Source organism: Coenobita brevimanus, chromosome 65 (genome assembly GCF_032717465.1).
Source record: "Coenobita brevimanus isolate Jiangsu-jjx chromosome 65, ASM3271746v2, whole genome shotgun sequence".
Taxonomy (NCBI): domain Eukaryota; kingdom Metazoa; phylum Arthropoda; class Malacostraca; order Decapoda; family Coenobitidae; genus Coenobita; species Coenobita brevimanus.
In genome coordinates this window covers 37,825,747-37,838,528 of record NC_137018.1, presented here as the reverse complement: position 1 = coordinate 37,838,528, position 12,782 = coordinate 37,825,747, and the positions used below count along the sequence as shown (strand labels likewise).

Here is a 12,782-nt window from a genome sequence, read left to right as displayed (position 1 = left end):
GGTTGAACTCCAGGGGTCTCGCTTCAGAATATCTCGGAGAGACCTCCCTGTTTCCCCCGGCCTCTGTTCCCTACGCGTGGCCTTCGAGCAGACACACCTGTCGGGCCCCCGTGACAGCCGCTGCCGTAGCCCTCCCCTGACGGCGCCCCTGGTCGTGGGAGACCGCAGTCCGTCGCCTCTTCCGGCCCGCCCTAGGACACCCAGGCGAGACCTCACCACGCCCCAACGACGCCGGGACCTGACCCAGAGGTTTCTAGACCTCTTCGGCCCCAGTCCTATGGGCCTTATGCAGGAGCCCAGTCCGGAAACCCCCGGACGCGAGAGGACGCCCTCGCGAGCCGCCCCGTGCCCTCCCGGCTCGCCCCGCCCGGACGACGCCCTCAGTCCGACCGGATCGCCGATGACGTGTCCTTGTTTCTCTCCATGAGGAAATACGAGTGACCCTGTAACAATCGTGAAGTAGGTTAAGTGTGACTCCCTGTCTCTTAGAATAAGTATTGTGCAGTGACTTTATGTAATCTCCATTGGGGTAAATCAGAACACAATATCCAGTTGAAGGACGAGAATGTGGGTTGAGACCTAAAGTGAAAATACGTGCGAGTGCCACCCCGAATCTTTCTAAAGACATATCTCTAGAGCCCGGAGAAAGACTAAAATATTACTGGAGTTCTATTGGCTAGTCTCTATGTAATATGGTGAAATAGTATTTACGAGTATTCCGACTTTGTTACGCGTTGTGAAGCGAGAGTCTACATATCATACCGAGGAGATGTGTAACAAATAAGTGGTGCCTACAGAAAACCATATTTCCACCAAAATATCAAGGAAGGTGAGTATTAACGATATTCCCCCCCTCCGCCCGCTATTCCTAAAAACTCTCTCCATTCCTCGCTCCCGCTCTTAAAGCCAAAGTAAGAATCAGAGTTATTTGTCAAAGAATCTTCACCAACAGAAAACACCTAAACTCCCTTGCTGACATCGGGCATCCTTCAATATTACCATAACTACCTCCTCGCCGTTTTAAGTCACTCTCCGTGTCTCCCCTACCTCCTCCTGGTGGATCACAAACCCCCCCCCCTCACGGGCTCCGCGCGCACCTGTATTTACTGCACTCCTAGTACTAAGATTTGTTGTATTGTCATTAGTATCTAGAAAGCTAGTATCCTGCGAGATACACAATATTTTAGATAAGGTTTTTGTATTGCTCTATATTGTGTTGTAATATCTGCTGAAGTGTCCTGTGTCTGACTGTGGTAATATACGTGTATGGTGTTGCCAAAGGTTTTTATGTCCTACCTCTCTTTACTGCACTAGCTCCGGTCTCGAAAGAGGACCCCGCTCCACGTTGGGTGAAATAGGTACGAGAAGTCGAGCCTAATTCAACCCAGCATTACACTGGTGGCCAGCGGTGGTTCTAGATCCGAGCGTAGAAGAGAGGTAAATAGGAAATATTTGGGAAAATGGCAACTAAACCGCACGTTCAGTTACCCAAGTTTGACCCTGACCAGTATGACATACACACATATCTTGCAATAGTTAAACCCTTACTAGATATTGGCTTCGATAATGACCAACAAAAAATTGCAGTCACACTACCACTACTGGGTAAAGCCGCAGCAAATATTGCGCCAAAAATTGTCCCAGAACTCACCTGGCAGAACTTTACCAAGTTCGCGGTCCAAGCCATCACCCCATCACTAGGGAAAGTGGTGGCTCTATCCAAATTGGATAGCTTTACTTATGACGGGGATTTAGATAATACCCTGTTGCAGGCAAGACGCCTGATTACTGCTGCCTACCCAGAGACAGACGAAGAAACCCGGGATCAGCACACCTTCAATACTCTGCTCCGAGTACTCCCAAGTGTTGTGAAGCAACACTTTACTATCCACCACCCGACAGGAGACATGGATAGGGATATACAGCTGATACGGCGCCTCCTGACCGCCTGCCCTCCTCCACAACAAATTAATGTTGTCAAGAAATTCCCCACCCGACCCCGGGCTCCCCCAGCCATACAGCGTCCACCCCTGCCCCACACCAGCCCGACCCCAACGCCTAGCCCACCCAGGGCGCACCCCTCTCGTCGGCACCCTGCCCATCCGTGGGGAGACTCGGGCCCTACGGGTCGACACCCACCAGCCAGTATCTGCCCAGCACCCCTTCATCATTTTTGATTCCTCCTGCCGGAGCTATGACGGATATTTAGGGCTAGACCTACTTCAAAAACTCGGAGCCACTATCGACTGTCGCAACCGACAACTCCAGTTCCGCCCCCCACCCCGCTCCGCTCCAGCCGTTTGTACCTGCACGCCGCAGCCCCGGCCGGAGGACCCACACAACCCCCCCCCCGAGCTCTCTTTTTTCCCCCCTTCTTTGCCCCCCCCTTCCCCCGTGCTGCCCCACCCCACTCTTGGCCCCTCCTTCCCTGCCACCATTTCCGCCGCCGTTACCATCCCCTCACACCACGAGGCATGGGTGCCCCTGAACAGGCCCTCGGGCCCATCCGTTTTGTTCTCCCCCCTCCTTCCTGCCGGACCCCTTTCTGCCTGCCTCGTTTCCCCTACCTTTCTCCCCCCCCACCGCGCTGCCATTCGCATCGCCAATCTCGCACCATCCCCTCTCACCCTCCCCAAAGGGCTTATCGTCGGAGAGATGGAAGAAGCCGAGCCCTGCGTCCCGTCCCCCTTCCCCCCATCCCTGACCATCTCTCCGACCAACAGTCAGACGCCTTACGCCGCCTCCTCCTGGAGTTCCAGGATTTGTTTGCGACAGGGCCCGCAGATATAGGACACACTACGTACCTGTCTCACGAGATCCATACGACAGGCCCTCCGATACGACAACCTTCCCGACGTAAGAACCCCCGACAGAGAGAAGAGGAGGACCGCCAAGTGCACGAAATGGAAGAGGCGGGTGTTATTTTCCCCTCCACCAGCCCATGGTCCTCCCCCGTCGTTCTAGTGAAAAAAAAGATGGCACGATGCGGTTTTGCATCGATTACTGCCGCATGAACGACGTCACGATTAAGGATGCTACTCCCCTCCCCCGCATCGACGATTCCCTAGACTCCCTATACGGGGCGTCTTGGTTTTCTACCCTTGACCTCCAGTCTGGATATTGGCAGGTCCCCGTCCACCCGGATCATCGAGGCAAGACGGCCTTCTCTACCAGTAATGGCCAACATTATGAATTTAATGTCCTGCCATTCGGCCTCTGCAATGCCCCTGCCACGTTTTCCAGGCTGATGGAATCTGTCTTAAGCGGCCTCACTTGGGAGATATGTTTGGCCTATCTTGATGATGTCATTGTTATTAGCCAAACCTGGGCCGACCACTTGCAGCGCCTTTGCCGAGTTTTCACCCGAATTCGCCAGGCAGGCCTCAAGTTACATCCATCCAAATGTGTCCTGGCTGCAAAAACCATCGCGTTTCTAGGCCATACAATTTCCCAAGCAGGAATTTCCCCAGACCCCGACAAGCTGCATGCCATAGCGGACATACCACCTCCGCAGGATGTCCACGGCGTCCGTGCCTTCTTGGGGCTCGCGTCCTACTATCACCGCTTCGTGAAGGGGTTTGCACAGATTGCTAAACCTCTTCACGACCTGACGAGAAAAGGGGAACCTTTCCTCTGGACAGAGGACCGACAAACCACTTTCCAACAGCTGAAAGACAAGCTTATCTCGGCCCCCATCGTGGCCTTCCCCGGCTATGCTCTCCCTTTTCGCCTCTACACGGACGTCTCCCTTGACGCCATTGGCGCTGTTCTAGCCCAGGTACAGGCCGGTCGGGAACACATTATTGCTTGTGCCAGCCGCACACTGAACCCGGCCGAGAAAAATTATGCCGCCACCAAGCGAGAATGCCTCGGCATAATCTGGTCCCTCCAATATTTTAGGGCTTACCTTTCCGGGACCCAAGTCACTATAATAACCGACCACCAATCACTCCAGTGGCTGCGACAATCGGACTCCCAGAACGCTCAAATCGTCCGATGGCGTGACACCCTAGAGGAATTCCAATATGAGATCTCGTACAGACCCGGGAAGCTCCACACCAACGCAGATGCCCTCTCCCACCTTCCCATCTGTGCGATCCAACCAGACCGGGACCTGCTAGAACTCTGGCACCACAAGGAACGCCCCCCCTGGATTCCAGCCCACCTGTTTCCCAAATTGTGCCGACAGGGCGACCACCTTTTAACCCCATCTGGACACATCCTCTTGGCCCCCGATGCGGCACGTGACACCCTGCGCCAGTTACACGTCCACAACGGCATCCATTTGGGCACAAAAAAATTGCTACAGGTGTTTAATGACGTCTACTGGGCCCCGAACCCCTCCACCCTCGCCAAGGAAATTATTCAAACTTGCCGCCCCTGCGCGCTCGGGAAAGACATTACCCGGACCGCCGGGCCTTCTGGCCATATCACCGCCCACAAACCCTGGCAGCTCCTAGCAGTCGACGTGGTAGGGCCTCTCCCTCCTAAATCGGGATATAAGTACGTGATCACTTTTGTCGACACGTACTCCAAGTTCGTAGTAGCCTGTCCCGCTAAAGAACATCACGCCGTCGCTGTCGCCGATGCCTTACTCCGACACGTTTTCCCCTACTTTGGCATTCCCCAAGCCATCCATTCCGATAATGCCCCCGAATTCTCCGGAAGTCTGGGAAGAGCTGGCCAGGATTTTTGGATACGAAATCTCCCACTTCTCACCATATTGGCCTCAAGGGAACGTGGTGTGTGAACGCAGCCATCGTACCTTGGCAAATCAGCTACGGACCAGAATCGAGGCTACAAAAGACAACGATTGGCCAGCACACGTCAAAATCGTCCAGTGGGGCATGAATTCGTGCCCCCAAGAGAACGGGGTTTCCCCCCACGAAAGGATCTTCTGCGAAACCCCCCTCCTACTACCTTTACGCCATCACCTGCAACCGCCCACCTCCGCCCCCGCCACGGACCCGCTACACTTGCTAAAAAGGCGGATATACCACCTACAGCGGAACTTAGATCTTGAACCCGACACAGCCACCAACCCCTTCAAGCCGGGTGACATCGTAGTCGTCGCCCAACTCCCCACTCCCCACAAACTTGCCCCCCGTTTCACGGGCCCCCACACCATCACCAAGATCCCCAACGCTTACCAGGTGGTACCCTCCGAAACCGACACGTGCGCCCCTTCCGCACGCCCATTCCCCCCGCCCCGACCCCACCCCCCAACCCCCCACGGCTCCCGCTCCACCATCTACGACCACATATGAGTGCTACATCTCCTCCCCTTCCCCCTCTCCCCCCCCTACCACCACCTCACCTGCCCCAGGCGCCTCACCTGATGCCTCCCCCGCCACCCCCCCTCCCCCTCGCCCCACCCGTCCATGGCTTCCCCCTCAGTCCTCACTCCCCCATCTCCAGCCCCTGCCGCCACCCCCTCCCTCCAGCCCACCACCACCTCTTCTGCCCGCACCACCACCCCTTCGCCACACCCCCCTTCCACCCCCCTTCCCCTGCCCACCACCCGTACGCCCACTCCACCAATACCACGTTCTACCACGCCCGTGGCACGAAAGACAACACGCCCACACCCAACGCCCCCCTCCCCCCCACCCCTACCCTCACCACCACCACCACCCGCTCCGGCCACCTCTCACGCCCACCCGCCCGATATTTCCACACCCCTACACCACCCACCTCCCTGCGACTTCACACCATCCAGCTACATCAGGCCCAAATCCCTCCTACCTGTACTCCCCAGAGACTCAACGCCACATTACTGCCGCACAAAACCCGGCCTTCACCCACTCTATCCAGCATTCAACCTCCAACCACACCGACAACCACACCAAGCAACATGAGGATTCAGCGGGCTGTATGGGCCTCTTCCTTTACCAAGAACCACCGGCTCCGCGGGCCACACCACCTGTTAAATATCCTCCAGCACACCACCACCCCCTCTGCCCTCTTCCTCACCTATGACCAAGCACAAGAGGAAAATTCTTACACTGTCGCCTGGCAGAACACACTCCGACACCTCCAGCCCATTTACACCACCCCCAACACTCTAGCGTTCCACCTCCAGCCACAGGGACGTGACTTTTTTCAAGAACACGGTAGTGAAATGCATGGCTTTGACGGACACACACACAGTACTCCGGAATATTCCGGAGAATACCATAGTATCCCCGACAACGAGGCGAACCAGAAGCAGTGGAGTTCACCCTCAAGAATGCCGACACCCCCACTCGGACCCCACGGGGTAGCCGCCACCAGCCACCACCACTCTGGGCAACAACAACGTATGTCAACCCGGGCCGTGCGCCCCTGTGACATTCAACCACCACACCGCCGCCACCGTAGGCGAAAGACACTACCTTCGCGTGGCGGAATCACCGAGTTAGCTAGGGGTGGAGTCAGAAACAATACTCCAGGCAGCGCCCCTCTGGTAGAGACGATCTATGGTCGCTCCCACAGTGAACAAGTAGAGACGATCTATGGTCGCTCCCACAGTGAACAGGTAGAGACGATCTATGGTCGCTCCCACAACATCCAGGTAGAGACGATCAATGGTCGCTCCCTTAAAACCCTGGTAGAGACGATCAATGGTCGCTCCCATAACACCCAGGTAGAGACGATCAATGGTCGCTCCCTTGGCCCTCCGGTTGAGACGATCAACGGTCGCTCTCACAGTGCTCGGGTAGAGACGATCAATGGTCGCTCCCCCAAAATCCAGGTAGAGACGATCAATGGTCGCTCCCCAAAAGCTCAGGTAGAGATGATCAATGGTCGCTCCCTTAGCCCTCCGGTCGAGACGATCAATGGTCGCTCCCCCAAAGCTCAGGTAGAGACGATCAACGGTCGCTCCCCCAAAGCCCAGGTAGAGACGATCAATGGTCGCTCCCACAGTGTTCGGGTAGAGACGATCAATGGTCGCTCCCACAGTGTTCGGGTAGAGACGATCAATGGTCGCTCCCCCAAAATCCAGGTAGAGACGATCAATGGTCGCTCCCCCAAAGCTCAGGTAGAGACGATCAACGGTCGCTCCCTCAGCACTCCGGTCGAGACGATCAATGGTCGCTCCCACAATATTCGGGTAGAGACAATCAATGGTCGCTCCCCCAGTGTCCAGGTAGAGACGATCGATGGTCGCTCCCAGGGTGTAGTGAGGAGAGGGACGTCTCCACAACCGGAGGTTGAACTCCAGGGGTCTCGCTTCAGAATATCTCAGAGAGACCTCCCTGTTTCCCCCGGCCTCTGTTCCCTACGCGTGGCCTTCGAGCAGACACACCTGTCGGGCCCCCGTGACAGCCGCTGCCGTAGCCCTCCCCTGACGGCGCCCCTGGTCGTGGGAGACCGCAGTCCGTCGCCTCTTCCGGCCCGCCCTAGGACACCCGGGCGAGACCTCACCACGCCCCCGCGACGCCGGGACCTGACCCAGAGGTTCCTAGACCTCTTCGGCCCCAGTCCTACGGGCCTTACACCGGAGCCCAGTCCGGAAACCCCCGGACGCGAGAGGACGCCCTCGCGAGCCGCCCCGTGCCCTCCCGGCTCGCCCCGCCCGGACGACGCCCTCAGTCCGACCGGATCGCCGATGACGTGTCCTTGTTTCTCTCCATGAGGAAATACGAGTGACCCTGTAACAATCGTGAAGTAGGTTAAGTGTGACTCCCTGTCTCTTAGAATAAGTATTGTGCAGTGACTTTATGTAATCTCCATTGGGGTAAATCAGAACACAATATCCAGTTGAAGGACGAGAATGTGGGTTGAGACCTAAAGTGAAAATACGTGCGAGTGCCACCCCGAATCTTTCTAAAGACATATCTCTAGAGCCCGGAGAAAGACTAAAATATTACTGGAGTTCTATTGGCTAGTCTCTAAGTCCATCCATCCATTGGCAGACGCCATGTATCCCAAACGGGGTGGTCAAGGGCTCAGAGTTAATTGTTTTACAGGGAGGGGCACTAATCCTCCACCAACCCCACTTGACACGTAGGGATGCCAACAGCATCTGGTGTTCCCAGGCGGTCACCCATCCAAGTACTAACCAGACCCAACGTTGCTTAACTTCGCTGATCGGACGAGAAGCGGTGTACTCAACGTGGCATGGCCGTTGGCTGTCTCTAAGTAATATGGTGAAATAGTATTTACGAGTATTCCGACTTTGTTACGCGTTGTGAAGCGAGAGTCTACATATCATACCGAGGAGATGTGTAACGAATAAGTGGTGCCTACAGAAAACCATATTTCCACCAAAATATCAAGGAAGGCGAGTATTAACGATATTCCCCCCCTCCGCCCGCTATTCCTAAAAACTCTCTCCATTCCTCGCTCCCGCTCTTAAAGCCAAAGTAAGAATCAGAGTTATTTGTCAAAGAATCTTCGCCAACAGAAAACACCTAAACTCCCTTGCTAACATCGGGCATCCTTCAATATTACCATAACTACCTCCTCGCCGTTTTAAGTCACTCTCCGTGTCTCCCCTACCTCCTCCTGGTGGATCACAAACCCCCCCCCCCTCACGGGCTCCGCGCGCACCTGTATTTACTGCACTCCTAGTACTAAGATTTGTTGTATTGTCATTAGTATCTAGAAAGCTAGTATCCTGCGAGATACACAATATTTTAGATAAGGTTTTTGTATTGCTCTATATTGTGTTGTAATATCTGCTGAAGTGTCCTGTGTCTGACTGTGGTAATATACGTGTATGGTGTTGCCGAAGGTTTTTATGTCCTACCTCTCTTTATTGCACTAGCTCCGGTCTCGAAAGAGGACCCCGCTCCACGTTGGGTGAAATAGGTACGAGAAGTCGAGCCTAATTCAACCCAGCAGTACAGGTATTATAGAAGAAGATCTGAAAGCTGAGGAAAAAGAGGAAAATGAACAAGGAATGGAACACCACAAGGTGAGCCAACCACTCATCACCTGACCGAGATACAAACACGTAATCATCGAATGTGATCTCGACCTTGAAACGAATCAGCAATTTTAATGGGAAAATATTTTTATCTTTAATACCATACAGGTCTGCACACCTAATTTTTTAAATCCAGTAAAAAATTTGTGCTTAATTTAATTATTAATAGAAAATCAGAATTCAGAGCGAAAATTTCTTAAAGTTTGCAGAAGTGTTTTGCCTCTAGCCTAACTCACCTTGACGGACTTTTGTTTTGTATGAATATCGATTTACAATGCAATACATTTTTTTTTACTCAAAATAAATATTTATGCAAAATAGAAGTCTGTCAAATGTGCTGATGATCTGAAGGGGAAATATCTGCTAACACTGGCAAATTTTAGCTCGGAAACCTAATTTTTAAATTAAATTATATTGTAATTTTTTTTTTTTAGCAGATTTCAGATAATTAGGTGTGTATGAGCCACTGTGGTGGAAAAAAACAAAACTATCTATCTATCTATCTATTGCCAGACGCCTCAATCCCGTTCGGGGTGGCCACAAACAAATCGCCTTCACGTCGCCCTGTCCCCCACCATTTCACTGCCCCGCTCCCAACCCACACCCCCCTCTCTCATATACCTCTCAACCCCATCCCTCCATCTCATCCTCGGCCTCCCCCTCCCTCTTCCCCCCTCCACCTCACTCACATACACTCTCTTCGTCAGTCTTTCACCCTCCATCCTCTCCACATGGCCAAACCACCTCAGTGTGTTCCTCCTAACGCTTCCTATCATATCCACATCCACACCACAACGCTCCTTTATATCCTCATTTGTCAGCCTGTCTCTCCATGTGACTCCACAGGCTCCTCTTAAATAACTAATTTCCACTGCTCTCGCTTTTGACTTGTGTCCTTCCAGCAACGTCCAAGCTTCATTTCCATACGTTAGAGTTGGTATCACAATAGTCATGTAGTAACTTTTTCACTTCCATGCTCACTTCCCTGCTTCTTATCACTGCTTTCAAGGAACCAGCAACCTTTCTTCCCTGCTGTACCCTTTCAAGCACTTCACCCTCCAAACCTCCATCCTTACTCATCACACTACCCAAGTACTTAAACGTACTCACATTTTCCAATTCCTCACCATCCAACCTCGCTGTACATTCACTGACTTCCTCTCTCTCAAAGACCATCACTTTACTCTTCCCTACATTCACCTTTAGATTCCGTTTCTTACACACCCTCCCAAACTCATCCACCAAGCCTTGCAGCTCTCCTTCATCTTCACTCAACAACACAGTATCAGCTGCAAACAACAGTACAGGGAGTTTCCAAACACTACCCTCTCTGACCAGGGCCACTCCAACATCCACTACCCTACCTTGTACCTCTTTTATTACTCCATCCATGTACAGATTGAACAACCATGGAGACAGGACACATCCCTGTTTCAACCCAACCTTCAAAGAGAAAAATTCACTCAGTTCACCATCCACACGCACTGCAGTCTTAGCACCATCATTCATACTCTTCACAGCATTCAACAACTTCCCATCTACTCCATATATTCTTAATACTTTCCACAATCCTTGTCTATCCACCCTGTCATACGCTTTCTCCAAATCCATGAAAGCCGCATACAACTTCTTTCCCTTCTCTAGAAACTTTTCCATTAAAGATCTAAGAATGAATATCTGACCTACACAACCTCTTCCATTCTTAAAGCCTCCCTGTTCTTCTCCAACTAATTCCTCTGTTCTTTCTCTAACTCTGTCAATAAGTATCCTACCATACACTTTTCCTATTATACTAAGAAGCCAGATGCCCCTATGATTACCACACACTTCTTTTTCCCTTTTTCCTTTGTACAAGGGAATAATTATACCTGACTTCCAATCCTCAGGGACTCTACCTTCCTCTCAGGCCAATCTGCACATTTTCCACATCCATTCTACTACTATCTCTCCCCCATGCTTCAGCATTTCACCACACACTCCATCAATTCCTGGGGCTTTCCCCAATTTAACTTTCTTCATTGCTTCCACAACTTCTATCTTACTGATTTCTTCCTGTCTTCTCACCTCCCTCCTTCTCCCAGCCATTCCCCAGCCACTTATACTCGCATTACTTCCATCCTCTATGTTCAACAATTCCTTAAAGTGTTCTCTTCATCTGCTCACTTTTTCTCCCTTCTCCACTAGTAATCTACCATTTTTATCTTTCACTCCCCTGCTAACTTCACTTCCACCCTGTGTTACTCTTTTCACCTCTTTCCAGAACATTTTCTTACAGTCCCTCCACTTTACACTCAAGTTCCTTCCAAATTCCTCATCCACTCTCTTCTTACTCTCTCTTACTAATCTTTTCACCTCTCTCTTTCTTTCTACATATAACTCTCTATTCTGCCTCTCAACTTCTTCCACACCCCTATTTCTCATCCATTCATTGTATGCTTTCTTCTTTTGTGCCACAGCCTGTCTCACCTCTTCATTCCACCACGCTCTTCCTTGCACACCCCTCCGTCTTCTCTTCCTCCCACGCACCACATCACATGCTGCACATATTTCTTCTGTAAATATCTTGTGCACACCTTCCACGTCCCCCATCTGCTCCAATTCATATTTGCCCAATCGTTCCTCTACTTCTCTCTTATACTCTGCTTTTTTCTCATCCTCTTGTAACCTTTCAACTCTCCTTACAAATACTCCTTCCAGTCCTTCCCTTCTTCTATTTCTCCATCCTAATTGGACCTTGATTCTGGCCACCACCAAGTAGTGGTCAGAAAGTCCACTCCCCCAACCTCTATAAGCTCTTGCATCCATTACACGTTTTTGCATCCTTTCATCCACACACACATAATCAATCATTGCCTTCCTTTCATTCAGTTCACCACCTACCCTTCTCATCACTCGCCGTGTATACCTGTGGATCATTTTGTGCCTGAAGAGGGTATTGGCTATCACCAACCTCTTCCCAGCACAAATGTCCACTAACGCACTGCCATTCTCATCTATCTCAGCAGGCACACCAAACTCACCAACTATTCCATCCACCTTCACATTCCCTACTTCGCCATTCATATCACCAATCAAAAACACTCTCTCATTCCTTCCAAACTTTTCCATGCACACTTCCACATTTGTCCAGAACTCTTCTCACTCTGCTTGTACGATCTTGCATTGGCAATTTTTTTTAGCAGATTTCAGATAATTAGGTGTGTACGAGCCACTGTGGTGAAAAAAATCAAAACATTTTCCAGTAAATAGTGCCGAATTGATATTTAGTCGCACCAAGTCAGGTGGGCTAAGTGAGTAGGAATGGATTCAATTGACTTTGTCCGTAAGAAATTTTTTTTTTATTACTTATTTTATTGTGTCCAAGCCTTCCTTAAATTTTACTGTGTTATGCAATAAACTATTTATAGTGGCATTTGAGAAAGGTAAGAGGCAAAAGGGATATTGTCATGAGTTAGAAGGAACTGGTGTGGTGAAGCAGGTTGGTTGCCACGATGCATTTCATGTATGAAAATATCTTCGTGTGTGTGTTACAAATGGCCTTTATTGAGTCAAAACCTTGCTAAAATTATACTGTGTTGTGCTGCAGACTGCTTATAATTTTATATGAAAGAATAATGGCCAGACTTTTGTGAGAATCCCGGACTTGTACGGGCATTTGTCCAGCATTTGATAATATTGTCAGGCCTCAGCCTGTGTCAGGGAAATCCGAAAACCGGGAAATACAGATACGGGAAATCGAGGGTCGAGTGTACTGTATTTTTTTTTTTAATTTTTAAATCTAAGTTTTAATATTTTAATCACAATACATTAGTATTTATACTTCACACTATGGTAACAGTATTATACTTTTTTATCCAAAATTCATATC

At 50.9% G+C, this 12,782-nt stretch overlaps 1 non-coding gene across 1 annotated transcript; it reads right to left on the bottom strand.

Annotated features, from left to right (window-relative positions):
* Positions 1-7,996: 7,996 nt before the first annotated feature.
* LOC145405170 (5S ribosomal RNA) lies at positions 7,997-8,115 on the bottom strand. The gene has a single exon (XR_013898272.1). It is a non-coding gene; the product is annotated as a 5S ribosomal RNA (ribosomal RNA).
* Between the last annotated feature and the right edge of the window lie 4,667 nt (positions 8,116-12,782).